The sequence below is a fragment of the Micromesistius poutassou genome (genome assembly GCF_964030765.1).
Source record: "Micromesistius poutassou genome assembly, chromosome: 16".
Lineage (NCBI taxonomy): Eukaryota > Metazoa > Chordata > Actinopteri > Gadiformes > Gadidae > Micromesistius > Micromesistius poutassou.
In genome coordinates, this window is record NC_140286.1 from 13,595,375 (window position 1) to 13,613,543 (window position 18,169).

The window sequence follows — 18,169 nt, forward strand, 5'->3', positions numbered from 1 at the left end:
GCGTCAACTCCGGCAGCCCGTAATCCCGTACCACCCCCACCCCACCCCCCGGTCAACAACTCCGGCCCGCGACTGGGTCGGAGACTTCAGCCGTTTCTCAATACCAAGTACGCGGACTACGTTCTCGCAGACTTGGAAGTACGTACTTGGCAAGTCCGGACTTTCAAGTACAGACTTCCGAGAACGTGAGTACGCACCTGCAATTGGAACAGCAGCGGACTTGATGATGCATCCTGGGATATTTAACGGTCCCAAGTCCACACGAGTCACCTCCGATGCATCCTCGGTAGAACGGCCTCATCGAGAACGCATCGAGAACACTTCCGGGTTTTACGACAGTACTCGCGTACTTGGAATTGGAACAGTGCTTGGGCTACCACTGATGACGTTTATCGAGAACGCAAGTACACGAGAACACACGAGAACGCGAATTGAGAAACGGCTTTCAATTTTGGCACAACGCTCCGTCCCTCTGCTGCGCGTCGGGACGGACAACGCCCCTTAACTGTGGTATAATGAGCGTATACCACAGCCTGTCGTGATCTATTGCTTAAATATATAACGCCATTTCAAACCTGTCCACTAGGAGGCGCCGCGAACTTGAGAAAAATAGCAAGATCGCATATGTGAAGAGTTCAATTTGAAATATCTCCAAATTCCCACCGTCGATTTTTGAATTTGTGGTATCATTGGAAAGCTGGGGACGTCTAGTGTCCAGATATGGTGTAATATCTAACGCCATTTCAAAGCTGCTCAATAGGAGGCGCAATGAATTCAGCAAAATAGCCAAATAACCACAACTTTCCTTTTGTTTGAAGTCAGCTGAAGAGTGAGAGAGCGAGAGAGCGCGTGTGCGTGCGTGTGTCGGTACCAATAATGACATTCAAGAACGCCATCTCGTGTAAGATTGCTTAATTCTCAAACAGCATTTCACTCAGTAATAATTGACTGAGTTTACGGGTTATAATAACAGATAACCCGCAAATGATAGCTCTTACACCTTAACCCTTTCGCTCTCGCGGTCGTGTGTGTGTGTGTGTGTGTGTGTGTGTGTGTGTGTGTGTGTGTGTGTGTGTGTGTGTGTGTGTGTGTGTGTGTGTGTGTGTGTGTGTGTGTGTGTGTGTGTGTGTGTGTGTGTGTGACTACTAACTGTGTTACTCTACTCTGTTACACTGTAGCATGTTCATAAAGGTTTAATCATAGCAGTTAAGTAGGCCTATTCTGGTTTTACTCAATACTAATTACTATCAGTGACGGACTGGTCTGGGATTGGGTCACATTGTTTTGTAGCCAATTTTCTTATTCAGATGTTTAAAAATGTGCATCGTTTGAAATAAAACAAATCTACCGGTATTTTCTTTATTTGATTATTTGTTTTCAAATTTTAGTTTAAATGAAGCAAAGACTTCTGGGAATTTCAAGACCGAATCGAGTAGGCTAGACCGCGTCTGCGTGTTTGGGGTTGTTGGAAGTTGGAAGCTACCTATATACTGTGGAAGTTGGAAGCTATACTGGCGACAGAGAAAGAGGTCCTTATGAACTTGGATTCGGATGACGTGATAAACAGGGTTTAGGAAGAGCAAGCTCCTTTGTAGCCTACTTAGTTAATTGCATGACGGTAAGACATGTTTTTATTATGGAGCGGCTGGCTCTGATGATCCATTCATTTTTTTGTTGTTGTGCATTGATATGTCCATGTTTTGGTGCAGTTGTTTAACGCATTTCAGTTCACCATCATTGGGGATATCAAAAGTTGTAACATCAAATTTCATAATTAATCTGGAAGGTAAACATCAGTTTTTGAGGTACACATTTAACATGTTCATATGTAGGGCCTACTTTGAATGAAAATGTTTGTAAGGCGCCATGTAGAGCGCACAAAAAGCGTCCAAATAGAGCATGTTAATGAAAGAAAATGCTTCTAAAGACATTACAATACAATGAAGTGAACGCACCTGTATCGGTCTGGCCCAGGTTCAGCCTTCAACAGACCAGACCAGCTCCGGTTAGACCTGATGAAAAACTCGTGGTAAATATACCGCACTTACAATGAAACGTCCATCCATTCCGTCCACTCGAGTGAAAACGTTCCAAAATGTCCACAAAATCAGTACCACCCGCAACATCTTTGTGTATTAGGTGTCAATATAACTGATCAGAGAATGTTTCTGTCCTACCTTGGTTGTCCCGACTGCGTCTCCTGAGAGCAGGAAGCATGTGAGCTCCGTCTCTCTACCGCGCCTATGTCATTAAAACGGTCATTAAATATTCTCTAAGTCTAAAAAGGCTATCTATAAACCATATAATAATATCTTCTTATCTAGATTACTGTCGCATTGAAAGAATTTCCCCTTCATATGGAAATAACTCTTATGACTCAATCTGAATAATAAATTTGACCTGGCAATGTTTTATAGCCATTCTTTAAAGTGTTTAATAGAGGAGGTTAAGGTAGTGAGAGAGAGATCCTCAGGACAGTCTGATCTCTTCCGTTTTCTCTCAGCTGCCGGTAACTCAGCTCTACAAGCATGCAGAGATTCGGACAGCCAAGGAGGGGTGGGGGGGGGGGGGGGGGGGGGGGGGGCTGTGCTGGCCTGGAGTGGAAGGGACATTTGAGGCGAAAGTATAGAGAGAGAGAGATATTCCAGGTTACATTCAAAGCAATCAGCTGTCTAAAAAGTTGAGTATTGCTCAAGCTAGGTTATGGGCAGTTAAATCCTCAAATGTAAAAAAATCTCCCCTTGACGTCCTTCATCACTCATGTAGGCTACCTGCGGACCATTTGTGCAGCATTGATGACATCCGCGCCAGCGCCGTCGTATGGAAAGGTTATGACAATTATAAGGGCCCACAGCCAACTAGGGCCCACACACAGCCCCCAGTAGCCTCTATGACAAAATGATTATGCATACACATACACTGAACTAATATATATTCATATGAATGAATCCGAATTAAAACAAGCCACAAATCATACAATATTATAATTTTAATAATTTCAATAATCCCCTTGGCCCCTTCTTAAAAAATGGTTTGGTCCACACCGCGGTTCGTTCTTCCCAGGGGGGAAGAACGGGGGGGGGGGGGGGGGGGGCAATCGCGGACGAGCGCTATTGTTAACGGGGGGTTGGATCGCGGACGAGCGCTATTGCGGGCGCGATTGTTGAAGAACACTCAGAAGGCACTTTTTAATACGAGGCAAAAAGGGCAGGGGTGGTGCCTGGTTCTTCCCATGGTGCCTGGTTCTTGCCATGGTTCTTCCTCATCGGAAGTGAGTGAGCGATGAGACTTACAGTGAACAAACAAGCCAATTTAAACTTTAATTGAGATTAGATGAGGCTTGTTGTTGTTTTTGATATTTGTTTTACAACAACGTATTCCATGTGCTCTTTGTTTCACTTGCACATTTAAGTTATATGCTACATATTTACCTGTGGACTATCTTGAGCCAGGACACTTTGTTTTTTGCATATCAGTAACTTGATTGTTAAATACAATAAAATACCCACACCTATTTGTTGAGTGGTTAATTGAAAATGTATTTGCAATCAGAGGTGTAATAACGTGTTGCAAATCAGGGAAATGAGAATAAGACAATTAATAATACATGATTTACATAATAATACTCTGACTTGTTAAGTCGTTAAATGTAAAAAAAAAGGAAACAAATTGGGTGTATTACACCAGGCACCGTCAAGAACACTGAAAAACAAGAACATTTAAGGTGGCAATGAATGGGGGAGAGGGGCCCACACCGATATTCTTTCAGGGGGCCCAGAATTCCTAGCAACTGCCCTGATCCGCGCACTCGTCAACGATGATTGCGACATACTCGGCTTTTCTTATCTGCTCTTTGATTGGGTCATTCAGTATATCAGCAACTGCACTGATGAGATTGTCCGGAATAAGATGTGCCAGTAAAAACTCCCATCTGCAAGTGATAACGGAGGTCAGCATAATATTCTGACGCTCCAAGTAATTGCACGATGGCTTTGTTGTGTCTTCTTTTTTTTTTTTTTTTGTAGAGGTGTGAGATAGAGAGGAATGTATATGGGAGACAGAGTGGAGAACATGCAGCAAAGGACCAGGGGCAGGATTCTAACCTGGGTCGCTGCGTTCAGGACTGAGCCTATATAACCCCTTGTGTCCTCTTAAGGGCAATTCCTACTGTCTCAGAAACGCCACACATTCGATGAGACACCTCCTGATTCTTCCTCACCTTCTCATTATTCAAGCTTGTCCCTCTCCTCCTCTGTTGACTCAGCTGCAAGTCCACTCTTGTGTCTCCAAAAGTTTTAAGTGAACTTAACGGTCACCTCCGACCAGTACTCACACAGGGGGGATGGTGGATTGGATTTAATGTTTAGGGACAGATCATTTGTGCTGATGACAGCGCATATGGTGGGAGACCTTTTGATTGTTAAAGTACAAAGATAATTATTATATTACGTGTCACTCCTGTCACTGATCTTGACCACGGCACCTCAGGATTGGAGTTGATCCCCAGGCTGGCATGGCTACCACTGCTCCTACATAGTTAGGGTAAATGTAGAGGACACATTTTCCCACTGGGTGCAAGTGCAACTTTATACTCATGATACCTATAAATCTATTGGGAATTAATCTATTAAATGTTGAAACAAAACCTCACAAAACTTGTAAATGAACATAAATCCTCTCAAGTCAAGTCCATTTTAATTCAAGTGCAAGAATAAATGGATTCAACAAATGTAGCCTACCATTTACAAAATCTGAAAATAATACATACAATACAAATAATACAAATACATAGCACCACCTGACATTTCTTAAGCTTGAGGTGGCCAAACAAACAAAAGACAAAAAAGGGGAAGCAAAATTAATAACAGACCATTTTTGTTCAATAGGCCTACTGCAATGCTGCCTATCCCATTCTCCCCTACAGTATCTCATAGAAGCTTCCAAAGAGTTTCATAATCATGTTATTTAATTTACATTTTCCGGGCTCTTGCTTTCACATCATTAGCCAAGCAATGACCTCGCCATGGTATCCTGAAGAAAACAATGGCATTATGGTTTTGTTAGAATAAGCAGACAGTCAAGTAGCCTACTGTCAAGTTAGGTTTTTTTGGATAAAAGACGAGGGCAGTCACCTAGCCCCATATTCAATTATAGAAATTTTGCACTTGCCCTTTATATGTTGAAGAATGACATTCAACCACCAGATGCCGCTGATTGGACAGGACAGGAAAAAATATTATTTTTATTGTCACTAATGGTCACATACATGTTTTTAAGCTCACCATGTCCAGTATTCAGATATTCAAACATTTATTCAATATAATATGTGAATATAAGACGCAATGTTTTCATTTATTTATTTATTGTTTATTTAACAGGGACGATACATACAACGTTGCCACAAAAAAATGAAGAAAATGAGATGCATACAAGACGTCTAGCTTCAGCTAATTTGCAGTCTTTGTCCCTGGTCAGGCTAGAGAAGGATAAAAGATACTGAATACAATAAGTGCAATAATACAAATACAGTGAATAGATACCATGAATAAATAAACACAGCTAAAATTTTGGATTAAGAAATTACACAAGTTACATAAATTAAACATTAATAAAGTGCTGTTTGACAGTGATTTGAGAGAAGTTAATGTTCACATTTCTGCTGCTGCTTAAGCCAATGTTTAGCTTTAACACTAAACATCTTTAGTTCTGTTTGGGATTTGATTTCTGGTGGTAAAGAATTCCATAGGTGTGTACCTTGCACTGAAAGGGATGATTGGCCGAATGTTGTCCTGCATTTTCGAATTTTACAGTTTTGCTTGCTCATGCTCCTTGTCATTGTTTGTCTGACTTAGTAAAAATCTGTGACATCGCTTGGTCATAAGATGAGTGTGTGTGACTGTGTGTGTGTCCTTTCCGGCTTACGCATAGGCCTACTGCATGGTTAGTTGTGGTCTTAGAGAAACAGCCTAGCCTCGGAGTTGTAGAAGTTGGAGTGATTGTGTGTGTGTGAGAGAGAGAGAGAGAGAGAGAGAGAGAGAGAGAGAGAGAGAGAGAGAGAGAGAGAGAGAGAGAGAGAGAGAGAGAAGAGAGAGAGAGAGAGAGAGAGAGAGAGAGAGAGAGAGAGAGAGAGAGAGAGAGAGAGAGAGAGAGAGAGAGAGAGAGAGAGAGCGCACCTGCTGGTGATGTTTGGCTTGTTGTGGGCTGTCTGTCAGCATCTGCCGTAGTTGGACGAATGTGCTTTGTGTATGTGTTCAATGTATCTGTCTGATCGTATTTGCTGTAGATGGATGGTTAAATAATGTTACACGATCGGTCATACTGCAGGCTCTCATTTTCAAGTGTGTTGATTGCGTGCCAGTCTCCGATAGGCTATATAGCCTACCTGACATTTATTCAGTTGATTGCTCTTCTAAGTGCACCAGATTAGTGCCAATTATTGTCGTGTTTGCATTGTAATGCACAACTTTGAATCTCCTTGTTATAAACAAGGAGCATCAACGTGCATCCAAACAACTTTAGCCAATGCAGCCTCCTATGTCAGTGTTGCTTTATGAATACTATATCGGATTATCAATAATTATTAAAAGTCGAAGAGAAACTGTTTATTAGGCCTACTCCTCTTTTTGATATACAGTACGATAGGTCACTCGGAGTCGCACATGCATGCTGAACGTGAAAATGTTGTCCTACTTCAATTGCCTGCATTAGCAAATGAAAAAAAATAGACGCATCAACGAGGATCAGAAAAGCCTCAGGCGTTTTGGTCAGACACAGTGAGGATGATAAAAGCTTTACCGTAAACATTGGCTTCAGGAATTTACAATCTCAATGTTTTCTTGGTTTCCCTTTAGAGTTCTGTTAGTATGAATATGTCGAAGGAACATCGGTATGGTGTCACTCCACGCATTTAACCGTATGCATGAAATATAAATTAAACTAAGTAGCGGTATCTATCCTACTGTATACTGGGTAGGGGGTAGGAGATGAGCGTTCAGTTTAACAGCAGTAGACTATTACAGTGGTGCCCCAACAGCAGTCAGAAGACAGACGTGATAAAATAAAACATAATGGCACAAGCATCACCATGATCAACATCCCTTTATTTTGCATTGCAGTTGCGTTGCAGTTCAGCTTGAATTTGAATAACAACTCAGGAGTAGTGCATGTTGGGGGAGGGGGGATATTGTTACGTTGAAATGTTTCGTTTGATGAAAGCCACATACTTGTATACATGTATTGATGGAAATTATTTTAGTCTATGCTATTTCTGATGACATGTTTCAAGCTAACAACAGCTATGAATGGTTTCTTCTCCACATAATGGGCAACACCATATAAGGTTTTATGAGTTTATAGATAAGTTAAAGACTACAAACATGGCCACTCTACCATTTCCGCCAAAGCCAAGAGAGGCCGAAGGTTTACCTGGGTAAATTAGAACCTGTAGGCGTGGCTTATTTACCATTCCGCCACTTCCAATTTAAACTGTTGTGTAACCGGTGCTCCCCTTTTCCACCGACAGTACCAGCTCAACTTGCCTCGACCAAAAAAAAAGTAACTATCTAAAAAAGCCAAAAAAAGTACCTGGTACCGGGTACTTTTTTTAGTAGCACCTCCAGGTCCGTCGAGGTTCCAAGCGAGCAGAGCTGGTACTTTTGTATGATGTAAACAGGCTGCTGGCAACTGATTGGCCAGCGGCTGTAAACGGGAATAATCACTCCACGCCGTGTGTCGTTCCTTTCCCAGGGCTCGAGTTTCGCCTCCATCAACATTACCATATGACAACAATAGACGCACAGTCATTGCGCTTTTTATTTTTTTCCCATCATAACCTTTCCCGGGAATCAGGATAATAGTCTTGATTAGATTCAGATTTCCCGGGATTAAAACCTAATGACGACCCGCCCACGTTGGAGAGGTTCTTTTCTACGACCCGCCCACGTTGAAGAGGTACTTTTTTTAGATGGAAACGCGTTACGCGACGTGCCTGGAACCAAACCAAGTCGTGCCGTGCTAAGTCCTGGCGAGTTGAGCTGGTACTGTCGGTGGAAAAGCGATGCTCCATGAACCACCTCCAAGCTTGTTTACCTTGTGTCTGTTAGAATACGTGTGGAACATTTACCACTCTCCGAGTCATACCTAGCCTGAGACGACCATACCACAAAGGATCTAATTAGTTTTTCATCAGTATCTGTACATAGGCAACCTTTGTATGCCCAAATAGCCATATGGAATATTGTAGGGAAAATTCTAAATTTTAGTAACATCCTTACTTCTTCTGACATACGCCACCATCTGTCTTCACCTCAGCAGCAGAGACTGCCATTTCCCATTTTAATCGAAAACACCATAATTGTAATGTTATTGATACGAGGACATGCTGACCTTTCTGAACGAGGTTCTTTAACTAGATGCTCTGGCCGATGGAGCGACTGCCGTGTCCTGAAAAGAAACACATTCAATTTATTTTAATTTAAACTGTTTTGTTTAAAAATATCAAACAATTGTATTGTCCTCTGTGATAGTTAAAGGGGTAGTTTAGAATTTTGGATATCGGACCTCAATTCCAAGTCAGCCAGTGTGTTATTTATCATTGGAGACCGTTTTCAACACTTTTCATTCAGTCCTAGTTGCAGAAAACACTTGTGCTAGGCTAGCGCAAGTCGAGGGGAACTGCTAGCCTGCCAATAAAAACTGTTTTACCCACTCCACAGTACACCCGAGGCAAACCAATTATAACACCAGACTGTCTATGTAAATGTCTGTTGATAGAATAATGTTAGAAATACAACTATCCTTGTATCGCAATGATCACATTACATTTTTAGGGACTACTTTCTCAGCAGTGGCGGAATTTCACTTTGCTCCGGTGTATCAACCAATTCACTACAGCAGAACGTAAACAGAGAAGCGCACTCCAGGTAATATCAGTCCGCCACTGCCGTAGCCTGCTTCCAACTACTATAAACTAAATGCAATGCGATGCAAGGGTAAGTTTATTGCTAACATTATGGGACTACGACTGAATGAAAAGTGTTGAAAACGGTCTCCAATGATAAATAACACACTGGCTCACTTGGAAATGAGGTCAGATGTCCAAAATCCCGAACTACCCCTCTAAGGGGTTAGTTAGGAGTTGAATCTGCTTTGGCCTTTGCAATATGCATCTATGACATTACACTCACAATAGAATGACATTACAGAAAGCATAAAGATTGTTTTATCCCAGGAGATTGTTAAAATTAATTGATCAATTGTTAAATATTTTCTTGGATATTTGGATTAATGTTGTGTTTTGAGCACACACACACCCACACAAACACAAGCCCCCTGCTGGTGGTTTACTGACCTTGATCAAAGTCAACAGAAGGGACAGCCTGTGGGATAACTTTAAGCAAATATTTTAGCCACTATAAAAATAATATAATAATAATCAAATAAAAAAAAGCTTAAAGTCATCACAGATCATTGTATTCATCCTTTATTCTCTTTCAGGTAACAGGATTGCGTCAACATTATTATACTTTATGAAATATAGTAGAGCCTTTGATCTTGTCCTCTAATACATACACCTTTCATTTTGAGACGCAAAGGAGAAATATGTGTCTACCCAGGGCAAAAACGAAAAAATAATGCATCATGAATTGTTCAGTGTTTCAGCTGGAGTGGAGAGTGCAGCCAAGCATATAAAGTACACAGAACAACAGAAACAAAATCAGGGAAATAAGCTCCTTATCTTACTATTTAAACATCACTATCGAGACTGACTGAATCACACTGAATGTTATTGCAGTTGTCAGGTCAAGTTTTACGCAAAGGGAGATAGCGGTGGGGGAGGGGGTTCTGGATGGTCCTGTCCACACGTCAAGCCTAATATGGCCCCTCCCCTCTAGCAACCTTCCCTGTGGTAATGGCGTTTTTCTTCAGGCGTAGGAGTTCATTGACGCGCTCCAGGTAGCCAGGCTTGGCCTCTGACTTCTCCCCCTCTATCAGCAGGTCGATGTATTCAGGTGTTGAGAGTGGATCGGGCTTCAGAGCGATCTCCTTCAGGGTGTTGAGACACTGGGCTGAGCGCTCAATCAGCATGACCACCTCCTCATGTAGGCGGGCATACTCCAGCTCCATCTGTTTGATGATGTCTTCAAAGGACAATGCTGCCTTAGAGGCCTTCTCATACTTTTCTTTAAGCTCCTTGTAGGTTCGTTTCTCATTCACAGTCTCGGAATTCCAGTAGAAACCCTCACGGACATGCGCTGATATAGGGCACTTGCTTTCGCATTCATGGCAGTTACCCAACCAGTTAAAGACCTCACAATAATACATGGCACCAAATTGTACCTCGCAAGATTTATGGCAAGTGACATTACATGTCTTACAGTTAAGTGATGGTTCTTTGGCATTAACTTTCAAAAGCTTTGTGACGCTGACCGTATACTCAAATGCCTCCATGGATGTGATCGCCATCTTTTGTTTTTGGAGAATTTGAGTTTCTTGTTCAATCTCCTCAAGTTTAGCTAAAGATAATTTCAGTTTCTTCTGCAGATTCTCAATGGAGATCTCCAGATGAGCTCGCTGTCTGAGCACCTCCTTGGTTAAGATCAAGCTCTTGGTATTAATAGCATTCAGAGCAGAAAATAATCTTTTCATGCTGTTGGTTCCCATGGCCCAATACATTCGATCAAATTGTTCTTCAAAATCACTATTGTCATCACCATTGTTGCTCGCACCAGGTACCTTGTTTTCAAGAAAGAAAGAGTTATTGAATTTGAAGTGAATTGGTAAACCATCTTTCTCTTTAGGACAGGGGACCCCAGACTCTTTGATTGCCTCGAGAACCGGAGGGCATGTGGCATCTGCAAATGTCACCAAAATCCGGATGTTCTCTGCCACATCTTTGCCAAATATGGAGAGCACAGACTCAAAGATGTATTTCTGTGTTGGTGTAAGCCGAGCTAGAGGTGCTTGGGCCACGAAGCAAATGGCATCAATCTCGCTGACTCCAAGTTCAGCCGAGAAAAGCCTTTGTAGCTGACTTATAATCAACCTGTCTTTCTGTACGCCTCCCGTGTCTCCGAAACCCGGCGTGTCCACAATAGTCAGGGAGTAGTCTATCTGGAAGCCCTCTCTGTGGTTTAGCTTGTACACGGTGACTTCAGAGGTCTGGCTGTGAGCCTGAGACTTGGCCGTGCCTTCGTTTACCAACTTGAATCTAAAGGTATCCTCCCATGTGACCCCCAGAATGTAGTTGATCAACACGTTGACCAGGGTGGACTTCCCCGCCCCAGTGGCTCCTAGAACCATGATAGTGCGGTTCTTTTTACCAGAGTCTTTTCCAAATATGAAGCGCTTGCATCCCTCTACATGCATGTACTGGGCTTTCAGAGGAAGATTGTAAACATCCAGAGTACCTGGAGGTCCTTTAATCTTACTGCCTTCATTCTTAACAGCTTCTGCCAACCGCTTAGGGGGCGGCAATTCAAACTCTATCATTGTAGCCCAATTTGTTAATGTCTCAGAATTCTGACTAATGAAACCATGCTTAATCGGAAGAGATCTGGTTGCTGTTGTGTTGATTTGGAGAGATTCTCATAGAAATATCCCTGGTAAATGATCTGCAAACGAGACACAAGACACATCAGGAAAACCTCCTTATCTTTGTGTATATATATATATATATATATATATATATATTAGTGATGTCAAATTATTCAAATATTTAATCACGATTAATTGCATTAATGTCATAGTTAACTCGCAATTAATCGATCGCACATTTTTATCTATTCTAAATGTCCCTTGATTTCATTTTGTCCCATTATTTCTTCTAATTTTAATGCTCTTATCAACATGGAAAAGTGTATCGGCTTGCTTTGTGCAAATGTTTTTTTCTTGAAAACAACATTGCTATATACTGTAGTGTTCCATTTCACACTAACATTCTCACTTGGAGCAGTCATTCACACTTGGATCAAATAATCTCTCACACCATGTAACACTGTCCATGGTCCGTGGTGAAAAAAATTACTTTAATCTCGCATTAAACAAATTGACGCCGTTAAAATGGGTTAACACCGTTAATAACACGTTTAACTGACAGCACTAATATATATATATGCATCTGTGTGTGTGTTTTAATATATCATAATTATTGAGTCAAAGTTGTTTTGCCTAAGTCATACTCAGTTTTGTCTGTCTAGTGACACATGTAGGTTACTTTGATCACACAATATTCACACAATAATGATGCCATCTAGAAACATTTGAACTACATTCACTCCCTTGAGAACAAAATGTATTGAACAGAAGATACTTGCTGTGCTCTGCTGGTTTGGTAAAGGGACACTAGCTGAGAGCTTCATAACGCCTCATTTGTACTGATTGCGTAAGAGGTGAACGTTACGAGCTTTCAGGTGTTTTTTTTTTTTGCTCCTAAATGTTTTCATTTGGAAAGGCCATTCCTGTTGGTTCCTCATGCCAAGATGGCTGATGATCAGCCAAATGCTGAATAGAACCCACACACATCTGTCTGTTTACATTTTTTTATGGCATAAATGAATGAGACGCAACGCATGAGTAAACTCTAAACATAAGTTTGTAACGCATAACGTAATTGGAAATGTTAATATATCTTATATATATATATACTGTATGTATGTATGTACGTACGATAAATACACATCGCCATAATCCTTCACTTTTCATATTAAATATTAATATTATAAATATACATTAAAAAAAAGTCTACTACTCTAAAAGAAGACGCGCACTGCACTGATATATGCTCAACTTTTTGGTAGGGGTTTGGTATTTTTACCTCAAAAACGGTAGGAGTAGAGAGTTACAAGATAACTATTCACATATATATAGGTATTCACAGATACTCTGAATACCTAATAAAAAGGAACATGATTGAAATAGTGTAGCTTACTTTGCAACCACACTAGTTAATCCAAAGCACATTAAAAAGCATCCGAATAGAGTATGTTTATAAAAGAAAATGCTCTTAAAGACAGTACAGTACAATGAAGTGAACGCACCTGGTTGTATCGGTCTGGACCAGTTCCAGATTCAGCCTTCAACACAGAGACCAGACCAGCTCCGGTTAGACCTAATGAAAAACTCAGTGTTAAATACCGCACTTCTAATAATATGAATCACAATGAAACTTTTAAGTAAAATCCACAACACATACAGTCCACATCATCATAAAACAACTGTTGCTAAAGTTAGTTTTGGGGCTGAAACGTCCATTCGGTAAGGTTCCAAATGGGTGCATAATATCAGCACCACAACAACTTTATTGTATCAGGTGTCAATATAACTGATCAGAGAATGTTTCTGTCCTACCTGAGAGCAGGAAGCATGTGAGCTCCGTCTCTCTATACCGTGCCTCTTAAAGCTGTCATAAAATAATCTCTAAATCTAAAAAGGCTATATAAACCATATAATAATAATATCGTCCTATCTAGATTACTGTTGCCTTGAAAGAATTTCCCCTTCATAAGGAAATAACTCTTTAAATTTGACCTGGCCATGTTTTATAGCCTTTTATATTATTTAAAGTGCTTATTTTCCTTTTCTGTAGCATTTCAATAACAAATGCTTGCTTAACTAATTCAAATTCTGAATACTAACTTAAAAGTTTGTGTGCGTTTGTGTGTGTTTGTGTGTGCAAAATGATATTGTCATAATGTTAACTGTATATTATAGCTACATAATATTTACTGGATATTATGGTATGTCATATATATTATTATAATTCAACTTACTTCCTTTTGATGTTGTATATTTGGGTAAAATATCAGTTTTAACAAAAGGGAAATAACTTAAAATATTCATATGCTAACAAATGTATACACAATTTTAAGATGCTTGGATAAAATACCAAATGAAAAATATGTATATTACTGTATTATTAAAATGTGGTTTGATGAATCCTGAATATCAGCCAGAGGATGATTGCTAAATGTAAATGTAAATGATTGCCCTCAACAACAAGACAATTGAACAAGTACTGAATTTATTCAGTTCATATATTCAATACATGTTATTTGGTCAGACACTAGAGTGTAAAGCAGGATTCCCCAAACTTTTTCTTAGGAGGGCCAGATCACTCTGCCTGGCTCTTTGGAAGGGCCGGAGTATGTCAGTAACAGTAAACAGCGCTGTTGACAACAACAGGTCTATCCGAATAGTAACCCATTACATCTGATGATATCTTTTCAGATATGTTTGTTATCTGTTGATAGACATCTTTTAGATTGGTTTAATTTACATTGCCATGGCACATTGTCAAAGTTCTATTTAAAACAAAAGGGAAGTAACACGAATGGGAAGTAGTGTAATACATATTCAACCATTTTAGTGGAAGTAGTGTAATACATATTATTCAACCATTTTAGTGGAAGTAGTGTAATACATAAGGTTTGATACTGAGAAACATTCTGACAAAGTAGGGAAAAGCCAAATGTGCATATTGAACAGTACATATTTTACATGTAAATTAAGAAAAGAGTTGCAAATCTGCAAAACTGGAAAAGATGGCATGCATGTACATACCAGCATTCCCGCTAGAAAAAAAACGGCGCTGGTCAAAGTGACCTGCAGAGGTTTCGTTTTCCAGACATTTTGATGATATACCGGTCAAATATCCTATCGTGGGTGTGGGTGTGTGTGTGTGTGTGTGTGTGTGTGTGTGTGTGTGTGTGTGTGTGTGTGTGTGTGTTTTAATATATCATAATTATTGAGTCAAAGTTGTTTTGTGTAAGTCATACTCAGTTTTGTCTGTCTAGTGACACATGTAGGTTACTTTGATCACACAATAATGATGCCTTCTAGAAACATTTGAACTACATTCACTCCCTCGAGAACAAAATGTATTGAACAGAAGATACTCGCAGTGCTCTGCTGGTTTGGTAAAGGGACACTAGCTGAGAGCTTCATAACGCCTCATTTGTACTGATTGCGTAACAGGTGAACGTTACGTATAAGGTACCTATTTTCTGAGCTTTCAGTTTTTCAGAAGCTCCTAAATGTTTTAATTTGGAAAGGCCATTCCTGTTGGTTCCTCATGCCAAGATGGCTGATGATCAGCCAAATGCTGAATAGAACCCACACACATCTGTCTGTTTACATTTCTTTATGGCATAAATGCTTTAGCTGTATTATATGCATGTATAAGCACCATTAAGCAGCGATACTTTATTACCTGAATGAGACGCAAAAACATCATGAGTAAACTCTAAACATAATAGTTTGTAACACATAACGTAATTGGAAATGTTAATATTAATATGTAGGCCTACGATAAATACACATCGCCATAATCCTTCACTTTTCATATTAAATATTAATATTTTAAATATACATTTTAAAAAAAGTCTGCTAAGCTTGGTCTCTAAAAGAAGACACGCACTGCACTGATATATGCTCAACTATTTGGTAGGGGGTTGTTATTTTTTACCTCAAAAACTAGGAGTAGAGAGTTACAAGATAACTATTAACATATATATAGGTATACAGATACTCTGAATACCTAATAAAAAGGAACATGATTGAAATAGTGTAGCTTACTTTGCAACCACACTAGTTAATCCAAAGCACATTAAAAAGCATCCGAATAGAGTATGTTTATAAAAGAAAATGCTCTTAAAGACATTACAGTACAATGAAGTGAACGCACCTGGTTGTATCGGTCTGGACCAGTTCCAGATTCAGCCTTCAACACAGAGACCAGACCAGCTCCGGTTAGACCTAATGAAAAACTCAGTGTTAAATACCGCACTTCTAATAATATAAATCACAATGAAACTTTTAAGTAAAATCCACAACACATACAGTCCACATCATCATAAAACAACTGTTGCTAAAGTTAGTTTTGGGGCTGAAACGTCCATTCGGTAAGGTTCCAAATGGGTGCATAATATCAGCACCACAACAACTTTATTGTATCAGGTGTCAATATAACTGATCAGAGAATGTTTCTGTCCTACCTGAGAGCAGGAAGCATGTGAGCTCCGTCTCTCTATACCGTGCCTCTTAAAGCTGTCATTAAATAATCTCTAAATCTAAAAAGGCTCTATAGACCATATAATAATATCTTCCTATCTAGATTAATGTTGCCTTGAAAGAATTTCCCCTTCATAAGGAAATAACTCATTAACTTTGACCTGGCCATGTTTTATAGCCTTTTATATTATTTAAAGTGCTTATTTTCCTTCTCTGTAGCATTTCAATAACAAATGCTTGCTTAACTAATTCAAATTCTGAATACTAACTTAAAAGTTTGTATGCATTTGCATGTGTTTGTGTGTGCAAAATGATATTATTCATATCATGATAACTGTATATTATAGCTACATAATATTTACTGGATATTATGGTAGGTCATGTATATTATTTTAATTCAACTTACTTCCTTTTGATGTTGTACATTTGGGTAAAATATTGGTTTTAACAAAAGGGAAATAACTTAAAATATTCTTGTGCTAACAAATGTATACACAATTTTAAGATGCTTGGATGAAATACCAAATGAAAAATATGTATATTACTGTATTATTAAAATGTGGTTTGATGAATCCTGAATATCAGCCAGAGGATGATTGCTAAATGTAAATGTAAATGATTGCCCTCAACAACAAGACAACTGAACAAGTACTGAATTTATTCAGTTCATATATTCAATACGTGTTATTTGGTCAGACACTAGAGTGTAAAGCAGGATTCCCCAAACTTTTTCTTAGGAGGGCCAGATCACTCTGCCTGGCTCTTTGGAAGGGCCGGAGTATGTCAGTAACAGTAAACAGCGCTGTTGACAACAACAGGTCTATCCGAATAGTAACCCATTACATCTGATGATATCTTTTCAGATATGTTTTTATCTGTTGATAGACATCTTTTAGATCGGTTTAATTTACATTGCCATGGCACATTGTCAAAGTTCTATTTAAAACAAAAGGGAAGTAACAAGAATGAATGATGATAAAAAAAAATTCCGGCCAACATCCGGTAATTACCAGGTGACATTTTGATAACATATGACAATTCAAGAAACAAACATGTTTCTTAGTGTGAACTGTGGGCTTGCATCTTTCTGACAAGTAGGTGATATCATGCTCCATAATGCATTGTGGGTCCGTCCGTCAAGTCGGCTCTGTGGCCTGCGTCAAAAGTTGAGAAATGTTAAACTTTTCGGGAAGCGATGGGTCCGTCGGCCAATCAGATCACGGTTATGCAAATACACTAGTGTGCCGCTACTTGGACTCTGTCCAATGAAATCATCTTTGTGATACAACCCGCCGTGGAAATGTCAAAAAGCCGGCCAGCAGCGGGGGATTTAAGAATGGATTGCTGTGGTACACGTACAGGGGCAACACTCTCCTTGCGACTACGGGATCCATTTAGCAATAACAACAACAAGCAGGAAGATGCAGGAAGATGCAGGAAAAAGCTGGCTTTGTAACGCCTGGTGCAAGGAGAGCGCAAGGAGAGTGTTGCCCCTGTTGCAGGCTGAGTCCAGAAAGACTACTCCCCCATACGTCAGACACGCCCTCCGTCATCCGGCAACGGACGGAGGTAGTGTGCACGAGGCGTGAGGCCTTTTCTATTTGGTTTGGTTAGCATTAACACTTGACGTTGTTAGGGGAACCAAACATTGTAAAACACGTCACGCTGTTGAGAGGGTCGCTCGTCTATTGGACAGAACAGCCAAGGGAAAATCTTCAATATTGTAGACAATAATAATGAAGCAACAACAACTTTGCTGTCTTTGGTATCTGCTTTTTGATTTTGGTGAAAGCAATGGTATTGCACCACGTCTGACCACAACACATTCCGACCTTGAAGATAGAACATGGTCCTCTGAAACTTCATTCTTGAGAAACACCCTGTCTCTTTTCAGGAGGCAATATAAGTATATTGAAGCCTACCTAAGCTAATGGTAACCAACAAACAGATGTATAAAGTACTAGAGACCCAGACTTAAGTAAAAGTACAAGTACTGTATCAAAAAAGTGACTTGAGTAGAAGTAGAAGTGTTCTTCAAACACCCCACTTAAGTGGAAGTACTAAAGTATTCAAAATGTTTTGTACTTAAGTATTGCAAGTAGTTTATTTTAAAATGTACTACTCAAGTACGGAAAGTAAAAGTATTGTGTTATGTTCATAT